Below are 12,159 nucleotides of genomic sequence, written 5' to 3' on the forward strand. Positions count from 1 at the left end.
CACTGTTTTACCAACTCTACAAAATTAACTCATGTAATCCTCTTAACAACCCTATGAAGTAGGTATTGCTGTTTTTGTTGTCTTGTGGGTGAGGACTTGAGAGGTTAAGTAACTTGCCCGAGGGCACACACTACTAAATGATAGGGTTTCAAATGCAGGCAGTCTGGCTCAGGGTCCAAGCTCTTAAGCAGGGTGCTACATCGCCCTAGACTTCTCCTGGCCAGGCACACGGGTCACAGTCTGATGGTTGACTGTCACTAGATAAGGCTCATCAATGTGGCCTGTCCTTCTTTTCTTTCAACTAATATTTACAGATAACTTCTTTATATGTGGGTTTTTTTTTTTACAGTTTCCAATTGTCTGTCAAAAGTCTCAGTCTTATTTTTTATTTCCTCAAACATATTAAGCATAATTATTTTAAAGCCTCTGTCTGAAAACTGTATTATCTCTACCCCTGTTCTGTGTCTATTATCTGTTGTTCCTCTTCGATTTTTTTTTTTAAATCATATTTTCTTCTCCTCATATGCCTGGGCATTTTTTGTGTGCCAGACATTGTATATGAAAATTGAGAAGACAATTTGAGGACTGGATAATATGATCTTCTTCCAGGCAGCTAGGGGTGTAGTTATGGATTACCTTAATTTAATCAGAGATTGGCACCTTTCAAAGTGGGGCTTCGTTTCTTCTGGATCAGATTTTTATTTGGTTATATCTGATTATTTTTATTTTTACTTTCTTTGCTTGTTTGACTGCTGTTTATTAATAACAAGGCCACATGGGAACTCCTCAAATTGGATTCCATTTACAGGAAACCTTTCTGATTCTATATTCTACACACACATCTCACTGCCCACTGGGAAGTGGTTTTTATGGATTTGGGATTATCATGATGCTGATAAACTATAATGCCTTATTATTTTTATATAATACCTTGTATTTGTGTCATATTTGAAAACGTACAGTCTCTTTCACTTACCTTATTTAATTCATAATAAATTAAATAAGGTAATTTATCCTCATAGTAAAATGCTTGGTAGGGCATCATATTTTTGGTATTTGATAGCTGAAGTATCTGAGGCTAAGCTAGATTAAGAGGGTTATCCATAGTTACACATCTAGTGAGTGAAGAATATTGGGATTTCTCACTATTTAGTCTCAGGAACGTTATGTTTTACAAAAAATGTTCTGAGCCTCAGTTTCCTTATCTCTCAAGTGGGGAAACCATAACCTACCACCTTGGGACACTGTGAGTTTAATGATATGAAAAAGACTGGTTATGGTAAAGCAGCCTTACTGCAGTGGTTGCCCCCGAGCCTGGGTGAGATTAGCCTGTGATGAAGAGCATCATTCAGGGTGAGCAGTACTTCCCTGAGTCTTTCTCAAGAAAATTGAAAAGTGCATTGAAAATAGGAGGCTTAGAAACAGAACTGAGCAGCTGCCGGATCCTGTCTCCCTGGATCCTGGACACAGTGTAGAGACGGGCCCAAGACAGAACCACAGACAGCTCCGCCTCTTCCTTCTCAGGAGGGAATACTTGTTGGCCTGAAAGCACAGCTGTGCCATGTCCAACTCATGACGCTCTGTGGGCTGCATGGGTGTTCTCAGCAGAGGGACTCGCCTACTATTTGGAAGGATGCTTCCCCCAAGCTAAGCACCTTTGTGAAGAGCCTGGCCCGGAGCCTCCTGAGTGCAGGTGACCTTGCACCAAGCTGGGAATTGGGCCTCATTAATCCATTTCTGGGTCCAGGGTTGTGTGGCTCTGTTAATTAAGCTTTGGGCAGCCCTTCAGATGCAATTCTTCACTTTAGCTTAATTCCCTAATAAGAATGCCAGGGATGACAAATTAAAATTTGCCACTCTGTCCGAGAGGCAGGAGGGAGGGGTGGACGGGCAATGGGGAGAAAAGTTATTGGCACCAAGCCATAAATGTCACTGGTTGTATTGGGTGGTATGAGCAGGTAATTATCAAAGTGCTTCCTAGCTAAAAGTCAGTTTTCTTCCAAAACGTGAAAAGAAAAGTAAGAGTGACATGATCTGGTTTGAATAACCAGCACCTGAATATTTAATTTGCAAGTATGGAGCACTCTATCGCCTTCTCACCAGAGTACTTAGAACTGTACAACAAGGAAGTTTTAATCCTCCTGTCTTTGTTTCTGATTCAAGGAGCCTAAGAGGCCCCGTCTTCCTTTATCCCTGCGTGATATGAGATTGTCAACGGCTGCTGCAGTTGCTAGCGCTGACACGTGAATGCAGTGGAAATGTGGACGTTTACAAAAATTTCATTCTTGTACATGGCTTAGTAGCTCTGGAATTTTATGTTTATTTCTCCTTGGGAGCTGATCATATTTTGCCTGAAGAGTGTTTAACATTGATTATCAAGCATGACCTGAGACTGTTCAGCTTGAGAGCTAAATTTATCCCTCCCTTCCTCTCTCCCAGCTTCCTCTCTTCCGTCTGCAACATCACATTCAATATTTATTGAATGCCAAATGTGTTTCAGGCACTGTGGTTAGATACCGGTTTTAGGAACCCAGTCTTTTTTTTTTTTTTTTTTTTTTGTAAATCGCAGCATTGTTAATTACTTTTAATCTTTCTCCATCTTTCGCCCCAGTCTTCCTCTCAATTGACTTATAGTCAGGCTTTGGAGCTCCCAGGAAGAAAATGTCACTCAGAATGTCAGGGGCGTAGTATGTATGGAAGTCTGTGATACTCTCCACACTAAAAATAGCTTCTTTTCTCTAGCAAATCACTTATCCTGTTTGTAATTCTTTCATGAGTTTTAGCTGGGATTCTACATAGGTGACTTGATTGCCACATTTCTAAAACCCATCAGAGCCATTACTTTGCTCCAGTTTGCTAATTTATTTTTGACAAAGAGCATTTCCTTGGTTTGCTTGTTTGTCTTTTGCATTGCTTATTCATAGGCTGCCTCTTACAGAGAGCATTTGAGGAGGGAATGTTTCCTTTGATTTTTATCAGGCTCCTTGACTGTTGTCATAATGGAGGTTATGCTGGACCCGGAGGAAGGAGGGGCTGGGCAGGTCTGGCTGGTCCCAGCAGCCACTAGGGGTGTGGAGTGTTCACGGTGTCTTAGCTCCGGCCTTGCTCTGGGTCTGACCACGGCCAAGCACCTGATGACTGCAGTCCTATTTAATCCTCACAGCAATGCTCACTTTTTAAACCAGAAATCCGAGGTTCAGAAAGGTTTATTGGTTTTGCCTAAGCTCATACAGTTGAAAATGGATTTGGGCCCAGGCCTGAGTGCTTTCAAATCCACTGTTCTATGGGCAGAACAGCTTTTTTAAAAGACAGATTTTCCAGAGAAGCAAAGAAAATAAGGAAAAAAAAAAAAAGTCCAGACCTGTGTTTGTTTCCTCTGTTACAAGAAGCAGCCTATCCCTGTTCTGTTGCTACCAACATTGCCTCTAAACTGTCTCAAAAGTATGTTTTGTACAAAGTAGGTGTTTATCAAATGGAGACTTCTATATACGTGTTGAGTCGTTTTTATGTGCCAGCCATATGGTATATTTTTCCAACTACTGTCCTTTCTATTCTTTACAAACACTCTGCAGACAAATGAATTCATTCCTCACCTCTAACAGCCTGCAGCCCAGAGAGATTAAGCAGCTCGCCCAAGTTTCTTCAGTTCATTCTTTGATTGGGCTGCTGTTTCATGCATGCAGTACTTTTTACAAAGAAATTAATTGATTATTTAGCAGCTTATTGCCTTGGCCAGTTACTGGAAAACCAGAGTCTTGTTTTTTGTCCTCACTGAGCATACACAAGCAAAATGCAAATGCACTGATAGCCACGTGATTCTACAGCGTGGTAAGAGCTTTAAAGGAACAACGTGCTCTATTAAAGAACAGCAGGGTCGGGGGGCTGCTTTAGTTTGTAGACTCATGGAGAGTCAGTTAAGCTGAGAGCTGGTGATGAGCATTTGGAGGAGCAGCATGCACAGGAGGTGGAAAGGGATGTGGTCCTTAGAGGATCAAAGAAAGGACCAGGCCAAGGTGGCAGGTGCACGGGGCACAGTGGATTGGAGAGTCACGCAAGCCAGTGAGGGGCCTCACTGCCCCAGTCTTTCTCCTAAAACTCTCATTTTCTTCATAACACTCAAAGCTGCCAGAAACCACTTATTGTATTTTTAAAAATTCATGTTGTTATGGGGTTGTTACAGCGCTATGAGGGCAAGGACTTTGTGTCTTGCTACTGATTTGTCTATCTGCTGTCCCTCCAACAGTGCCTGGCACGCAGTAGGTCCCTGTGTGGTTGATGTCACCACGCAGTGTGGTGCTTGCTGGAAGCTCACCAGCAGATGCAATTAGAGGCTGCAAGCTCTAATTGGTAGCAAAGATGTGGGGAAGGTGTGACGTTGCTCAGACCAGAGATGACACAGCATGTCTCTAGATGTGACAAGTCCTCACAGGTTATCAGAGTTCCTCTGAGGACATCTGGTTGTAGCTGGCTTGACACCATGCAGAGAGCGATTCCGCAGGGAGCCAGGGCTCCGAGAGAAGTACTGGATAGGAGCTGGGCCAGCACCGTCACGGGAGGGAGGAAAGCAGAGTCTGTCGAGGTGCAGGCAGGTGTGTGGATTGAGGGCAGGAACATGCGATGCACCTGTCTGATGCTTGTCAATGAAGTTCAAGCTGAGGACACCAGGGGAGAGAAGAGTGGGACTGCAGAAAAATGTGGACTAGTGCTGATGGGAGCGGGGAGGTGGCCGTGTGAGAGACCCAGAAGAATTGTCGGGCAGCATGGATGAGGCTTCCTCCTGCGTGGTCTGGGTGAGGGTACAGAGGCTGCTGAGGGTGAGTGTTGAGCCAGTGGTTAAAAACTCAGGCTGAGCCGCCACACTAATGGGTTTGAGTCCCAGCTCTGCAATTTAGTGTTTCCATGACACGAGTTGCCTTATCTATAAAATGGGGATACAATGCCAGTGTCACTGTAGTGCTGGGGCCAGAGCTGGACCAATGCTCTGCAGGTTCAGGGCTTTTCCAGGTGAGTGGGAGAGGGACAGGGAGCTGGTTGTATTTGTTTCCTGTGGCTGCTGTAACAAATTACCATGGCCTTGGTGGCTGAAAACAACAGAAGCTTATTCTCTTCTAGTTCTGGAGGCAAGAAGTCCAGGATCAGTCTCACTGGGCTGAAATCACATTGTCGGCGGGACCGCACCCCTCCCGAGGCTCTAGAGGAGTTATTCCTGGCCTTGTCCAGCTTCTGGTGGCTGCGGAACTTCCTGACCTGGGGCCGCCTCACTCCAGCCTCTGCGCCCCACGGTCTGCTCCTCTTCTGTATGTGTCCAGTCTCCTTCTGCCACTGTTTTAGGAAGAAGCTAGTGGTTGGATCTAGGGCCCACTGGATAATCCCCCGTGATCTCCCCATGTCGAGACCCTTCACTTAATCACATCTGCAAAGGCCTTTTTCCCTTAGAAGGTCACATTTGCAGGTTCCAGGAATTAGGACCTGACATCTTTGGGAGGCTGTTATTCAAGGAAGTAATCCTGAAATCACTAGAGAGACTCAAGGGGTCTCGGGGAGAAGCGAAAGGAGGGGTTGGTGGGCTGGACGCTCAGCGAGGGGAGTCACAGAATTGCTCCTGGGAGGTTCCTGAGGATTTCCTCAGACCAGGTGGATGGAAATGGTCACCCGTCCACGAGGCAGTGATGGGTCCAGGTCTTCTGCCTCCTGGGCTGCAGCCTCTGGTGCTTCCTTGCTGTTTATAGAGCATTTGGTGGAGACTCGTCTTGGATTATCAAGAGGAGACTCAGGAAGGGGCAGGGGCCTGCGGTCAAGTGGGGGTGGTTCTTCTCCGTGACCACACTGCAGCTTGCCCACGTCCTCCACCTGCTACAGGGCTGAACGGGGATAAGTGGCTCCTTGCACGTGGCAGGTGCCCAGGAACTACTTGCACAACTGAGTAATTTCCCTTCATGACCTGTTGCTGGATATTCCACTGGAGATTCTTGTGGGGTGCTGTCGGGTCTTACGAGGCCCATAAATAATACCCTTCTCTTCCCTTCCCAAGTTCCAAACTGTTTTGAAACTCTGTCGTCCCTTCTTCCCTCCCTCTCTCTTTTCCTTTTCTTATTTTATTTTTTCCTCCTTCCTTCCTCCCTCTCTTCCTCCCTTCCCTAGATTTTCTTCCTTCGATTTTATTTTCCCGCATCAATTAAGTGCCTAGCACATGCCAGGCACTGCCAACACTGGGCACGTGAAGAGAGCCATGCGTGCTCCTGTATCCGGAGGCCCTCACATGTGGTTTGTGGTGCTCGGGCCATGTGTCTGTTGCCCATATTGGACCCTGTGCCCTTGGGTGGCACAGGTCTAGTGGCAACCGGGAAGCCTCAGCAAGCATCTCTGTGCTGGTCTGAGGGGCCATAGGGACATTGTCAGGAAGTTCCCAGGGGGACCCTTGTGTTCCTCCTCATTCCAACTCCGTGACACACATAATCTCTGTCCAGACCTTTCCTACCTTTCTGGAAAGATCAATATCAGAGTCCACCTGGAGCACCAAACAGCCAGCACGAGTGTTCTTGCTTCACGAGCCAGCTCGGGAGGAGAGCAGCCCTGTCTGCAGACCCGTTCCTCGCTCTGGGTTTCCCAAGAAGAGGTGGCTCCCATAGCACCCGCCACCCCAGAGCAGCATAACGGTTACCATGGCAACCCTCACTGTCATCTTCCCAGCGAGGTGCGGGTTTCTTGGGTTCTGTGTCCGACAACACCTTCTGTTCTTTCTGCGAGTGTGTACTAAGCTCCACTCGATGCCAGCGCTGTGGAGGCTGCATGCTGGGAAGGAAGCCAGGGAAGCAGGGAGCCTCCAGATGCCCACCACGTGCAGGGACAGGCTCCTGATGCGCAGAGAAGCCGGGGCAGTGACGCAGGCCAGGTGGAATCAGCACCACAGGGGCAGCGCCCCCTCCCCATAGCAGCTCTGCTGGGTGCCAGCGATTGACCTTTGCCGCGTGTGCTGTGATGTCCTCTCTGACTTAGCATCTCGTCTGCTACACACCACCCCTTCTAGACCAGGAGGTGCATTCATCTTAGAAATAAAAGGAATAACCCCAGCTGCTGGGAGCGTCCAAGGAGGCCAATGAAGAGCTCCCATCTCCCCCACCCCTACCTTGAGTTCTGAGCCAGTTGGGAAGTAAGACACATACCAGGCGTGTTTTCCAGCCCAGCTCCCCCAAAAGGAAGACACCCATCACCTTATTACTTATACCAGCGCAGCTGGGGGATGTGGCTTCTTTCTGCAGGCGTAACGAGCCCACAGTGAGACACTGCAGGCCTCCCTGTAAAACCAGCCGCGGGGAACTCTGCTCGAAGTCCACGGGGGCTGGGGCCACTCATGCCGCGTGCCTACCCCCAGTCGTGGGTCACTTCCCCTCATGGAGTGCACCCACGTGATGGGGAACATGGTGGGGGGAGCATATGTCCCCTCCCCGGCGCTAACTGTTTAGCTTAACCAGTTCCAACCAATGGCCTCTAGTCACAAACAGGAAGTCCGTGCATGCTGGGGCGGTGGTGCTTCTAGCAGACTTTTGGGACCCTGCTTGAAGGTCAAATCTGTGCTCAACAGGGACGTGGCATCCCCCTCAGGGCAGGAGGCTGCTGGATGTCAGGGCTGTCCCTGTCCAAGCCCCTGTGGCCACTCCCTAGACCCAGCCTCTCCTTACGGATCACCCTCCAGGAGCAGTGGGCAGGTCAGCTTTGGACCCTGAAAGGTTCTGAAAGGGGCAAAAGTAGGATGTTAGTGAATTTAACTTTGAGGCCAAAATGTACCCTAAACTGAAACTTCACTCTTTCCTAATTTCCCATTTCAAATTGAGCTGAATGACAAAGCTCACCAGAGAGTATGAGAAGCTGCCCCCACCCCAAATAACAACATGTAAAGAATGCGCCAAAGTGGAGTGATGTGAGCCCCCTTTAGTTACTAAATTAACAGAGGGGAGTTAACACCCAGAATAAGCCTCCTTGAGTTAAAGCTGTGTGATGTTCAAGGCCTTTGTCTGTCTGTCCCCCGTTGCTTATTCTGACTGAACTCCCACGTGGCCTCCTTCAGCAGCCAGGAGCCTTGGAGTTGACAACCCACCCCCCATGTCAAGCTCGTGTCCCACGTTTTCTCAGCATCAGCTCAGGCGCACCGCGGAGTTTAGGAGACATCGGCAAATCCCCAGTCACCCCAGCAGCTGCCCCTTGGTTCCAGCCCTGCCCAGCTGTTGCCCACCAAGGATCGGAAGAGACACTCAGACACATGGGAAAGGGCAGGTCGGCAGAGTCAGCCGAGGAAGAGAGGAAGCTCTCGGTTAAATCTAACCCCAAGAATGAAAACGCCGACAGGGAGAAATCTCCCGTGAGAGTCTCTGGCACTGTGGATTCTGGAACCTGGGGGAAATTCATGGATGCACCCCCCTTCTTTTAAAGAGGGGCTTTTGAGAGACCCCTTTCTCCCCAGGATGTCTGGCTCTGCCACTGTGGCACCCTGGTTTCCGGGTCTGACCCCAGACGCCCTGCTCCCCGTAAGCTACTTTCAACCTCTTATTTCCGTTTCCATTTGGGCTCCAAGTTCTTGGCATCTCAGTGCTAGGGGCGGGTGGGCCCTGTTTGTAACAGGCACAGATCACGGGGTCCAGGCCTGCTTCTTGTTTATTTAATAGACTATTTAGAACAGTTTTAGATTTACAGAAATATTGAGAAGATAATGCAGAGTTCCCATACGCCCCCTGCCCAGTTTCCCCTGTTCACTCCTTACATGAGCCTGCTACTATTGTTATGATTAGTAAGCCAATATTGACACAGTATTATCAACTAAAATCCATACTTTATTCAGATTTCCTGCATTTTATCTAATATCCTTTTTCTCTCTAGGGGCAAAGACTTTATTGGAGCCTTTCCTCTCTTTGGAAAAAGGGTATTTTCTCACCACTTCAGCTGATAATAGCTAACCTTAAGTATAAAGTGATTTTCCTGGGAAAACAGAATCTTAGAATCTTGATGCTACAAAGGATCTTTGAGGTCGTCTGGTCTAAATTCTTGGACAGAACAGAAATATTCTCCTTGGTATGCCTGACAGAGAGCCAGCCCATTTCTACTTGGACATTGTCAGGGATGGCGAGGGACTGTAGTCTCTCAAAGATTGCTGGTATGAGTTGAATTGTTTCTCCCCAAAAAGATATCTTGATGTTCTAACTCCTGGTACCAGTGAGTGTGATCTTCTTTGGCAATAAAATCTTTGCAGCTGTAATCCAGCAAAGAGGAGGTCATTAGGGTGGGCCTTAATCCAATACGACTGGTGTCTTTAGCAGAAGTGGGCAATTCGCACACAGAGACACACAGGGTGAAGAATGCCACGTGAAGACAGAGGCAGAAACTGAAATGGTGCAGCTGCCAGCTAAGCAACAGCGAGGACTGCTGGCCACCACCTGAAACTGGAGAGAGGCCTGAACAGATGCCCCTGCAGAGCCCTCAGGAGGAACCAACCCTGCGGACACCCTGATTTTGGACTTCTGGCCTCCAGGACTGTGAGAGAATAAATTCCTGTCATTTTCAGCCACTCACTTGGTTGTACTTTGTATAGCAGCCCTAGGACACTAACACAGCACCCTAACCCATAATTTCTGAGCAGAAGCTGAGAGACTGGACCTGGGGATCTGCATTTTAACATGTTTTTCAAGCCATTCTGACACCTAATAGTTTAAGAACTTCCACAGGAGACCAGCGTGACCAATTGGTGCATCCTCTAGTCAGTTCTGAGTTGAGCCACAAGAATCCGTGATCAGAGACTGCAAATGCTCCCAGCTCTGTCTCCCCTACCCTGGGCATTCATGTGCACCCCCCAGCCCTCACTGGCCAGAGGATACTCAGGGTACCTGAACTCCCTGAACAGGTGACTTGGACTTCTGGCCTCCAGAACTGTGAGACAGTACCTTTCTGCTGTTCTAAGCCCCCCAGTTAGTGGTCCTTTGTTACAGCAGCTCAGGGAAACAAATGCAGTTGCCGTCTCGGTGTTCGCTGGTTTATATTCCTCCAAAAGTCCTCCTATTTTTAACAAGAAATCCATGTGAAGAGTTCCCTGTGAGCAAACAGCTGTTGGAACATGGTGTCCTCTTGACACAGCCTCTCCTCACCTCCTCTCTGGTCCCTGCATGGTGCCTCTCCCCCACCCTCCTAGAGCTCTGTCACCTCTTTCTCGAGTCCTAGCCATTGCCATATCCTTGCTGGCCTTTGCACTAACCTCACACCCACTGGTCCATGCTGCATAGACCAGTGGGTCTGACTGGATCACCTGCTGCTGGAAAGGCTTTGCCAGTTTCCTGTTCTTCTAATTCCCAGCATGGCCTGTGAGGCTATGTGTCATTTGCCCGAGGCCACTTAGCCTGGATGGGAGATATTTTATGCTCATGTGATCAGAATCACCACATATCTGTAAGGTTGTCGTGGAGGAGACAGTGGAAACTGGGACAATGATAGAGATTTTAAGGAGGCAGATGTCAGCTACTTATGAAGACCCTTCTAACTATCTGAGCTCTCCTGTGATGGAAGAGCCCACCTGGAGAGGAAGTTGGCACCTGTATTAGTTTGTTTCTGTTGCTTATAACAGAATACCTGAAACTGGGTAATTTATAAAGAAAAGAGGTTTATTTGGCTTACAATTCTGGGACAGCTACATCCAGTGCTGGCCTCAGGCTGCTTCTACTCATGGTGGGAAGCAGCAGGCAACTGGTGGGTATAGGATCACGTGGCAAGAGGAAGCAAGAGAGAGAGAGAGGGAGGTGCCAGGGTCTTTTAAACAACCAGCTCTCACAGGAACTAATAGAGCGAGAATTCACTCACAACCCACCCCCCAGGGAGAGCATTAATCCATTCATGAGGGATCTGCTCCCATGACCGAGAGAGCTCCCAACACTGCCACATTGGGGGTCAGATTTCCACAGAAGCTTTGTGGGGACAACACATGCAAACTCTATCAGCATCTCATCATGGTGGGTGTGCAAAGCAGAGGTTGGAGGGCTGCCTGGCAGGGAAGATGCTGAGGAGCTCTCAGTATTGCTTGGAAAGTTGACTTAGCTGACATCCAAGGCTTATTTCATGTCTAATGCCATCTTTAAATCTTCCATCGTAGTTTCTTTTATATGACTGTCATCTAATCTTCAGGTAGATTGCAGTTATCTTTCCAAATGAGAGTTTCAAATGTTATCTATCCATCTGCCTGTCACTCATCTCTCCACTCATTCACCGGCCCATCCATCCAGCTACCCTTCCCTCCTTCCAACCATCCACCCATCCAACGACCTATCTATTCACCCGCCCACCCATGTGTTTGTTATGTTTCCCCTGCATCTTCTTTTCTTTTCCGTAAGGAATGACATTAAGGAAGACTGCGACAGACATAGCAACAGCAACAACAGTGAGAAGTAACATTTTCCAGCGTCTGTTTGGGGCAGGCCCTGGACCAAGTGCTTTGTGCATGCTGTTGTGAGGTGGTAGGGCAGAGGGTAGAGCAAGAACCCTGGAACCACATGTCATGGGTTCAAACCCCAGCCCTGCTACTTAATAGTTACATGACTTCAAACAGGGTATTTTAATTTTTTTGTGCCTCAGTTTCTTCATCTGTAAAAAAAGGGGTTAATCACCTACCTTACAAGATTGTTGTGAGGATTAAATGGCTTAATATATGTAGAGCTATTAAAACAAAGCCTGATCATAAGAGGTACTATTATTAATCCCCCCAACGACCCTCCTGTGACGTGGGTGATAATACTCTCACTTACTCAACGGGGCAACTAGGCTCAGAGACATTAGTAGCTCACGTGAGCTCACCCAGTTCCTAAGGGGTGAAGCCAAGATTGGAATCTGTGTGGCTCTGTAGCCCGTGCTTCCAAACATAATGAATGCTCACCACCGTGCAGGAAAAGGGGATTAGTATATGCTCAAGAGCGGTGAGGGAAGGTCACGAGGACCTGAAGCAGGGAGAGGAAGTCTCACTTCTCTTTTTCGCTTGTTCCAGAGCTGACAGTCAGGTCACAGTCTGGCCAGTGAGTGGCGTGGGGGGTGGGCAGTGGGATGGAAACCCCAGGATAGAAAGAGTGAATCTGCCCACACGTGTGCTCGCCCTGAGGAGTAGCTTCAGGCTGGAAGAGGGGAGCCCAGTGCTAC

At 48.1% G+C, this 12,159-nt stretch overlaps 1 protein-coding gene across 1 annotated transcript in view; it reads left to right on the forward strand.

Moving 5' to 3' along the window:
* Positions 1 to 12,159, forward strand: part of EVC2 (EvC ciliary complex subunit 2) — a 149,723-nt gene that overhangs the window by 51,800 nt on the left and 85,764 nt on the right. The window lies entirely within an intron of this gene.

Source organism: Cynocephalus volans, chromosome 9 (assembly GCF_027409185.1).
Source record: "Cynocephalus volans isolate mCynVol1 chromosome 9, mCynVol1.pri, whole genome shotgun sequence".
In the NCBI taxonomy this organism is placed as follows: Eukaryota; Metazoa; Chordata; class Mammalia; order Dermoptera; family Cynocephalidae; genus Cynocephalus; species Cynocephalus volans.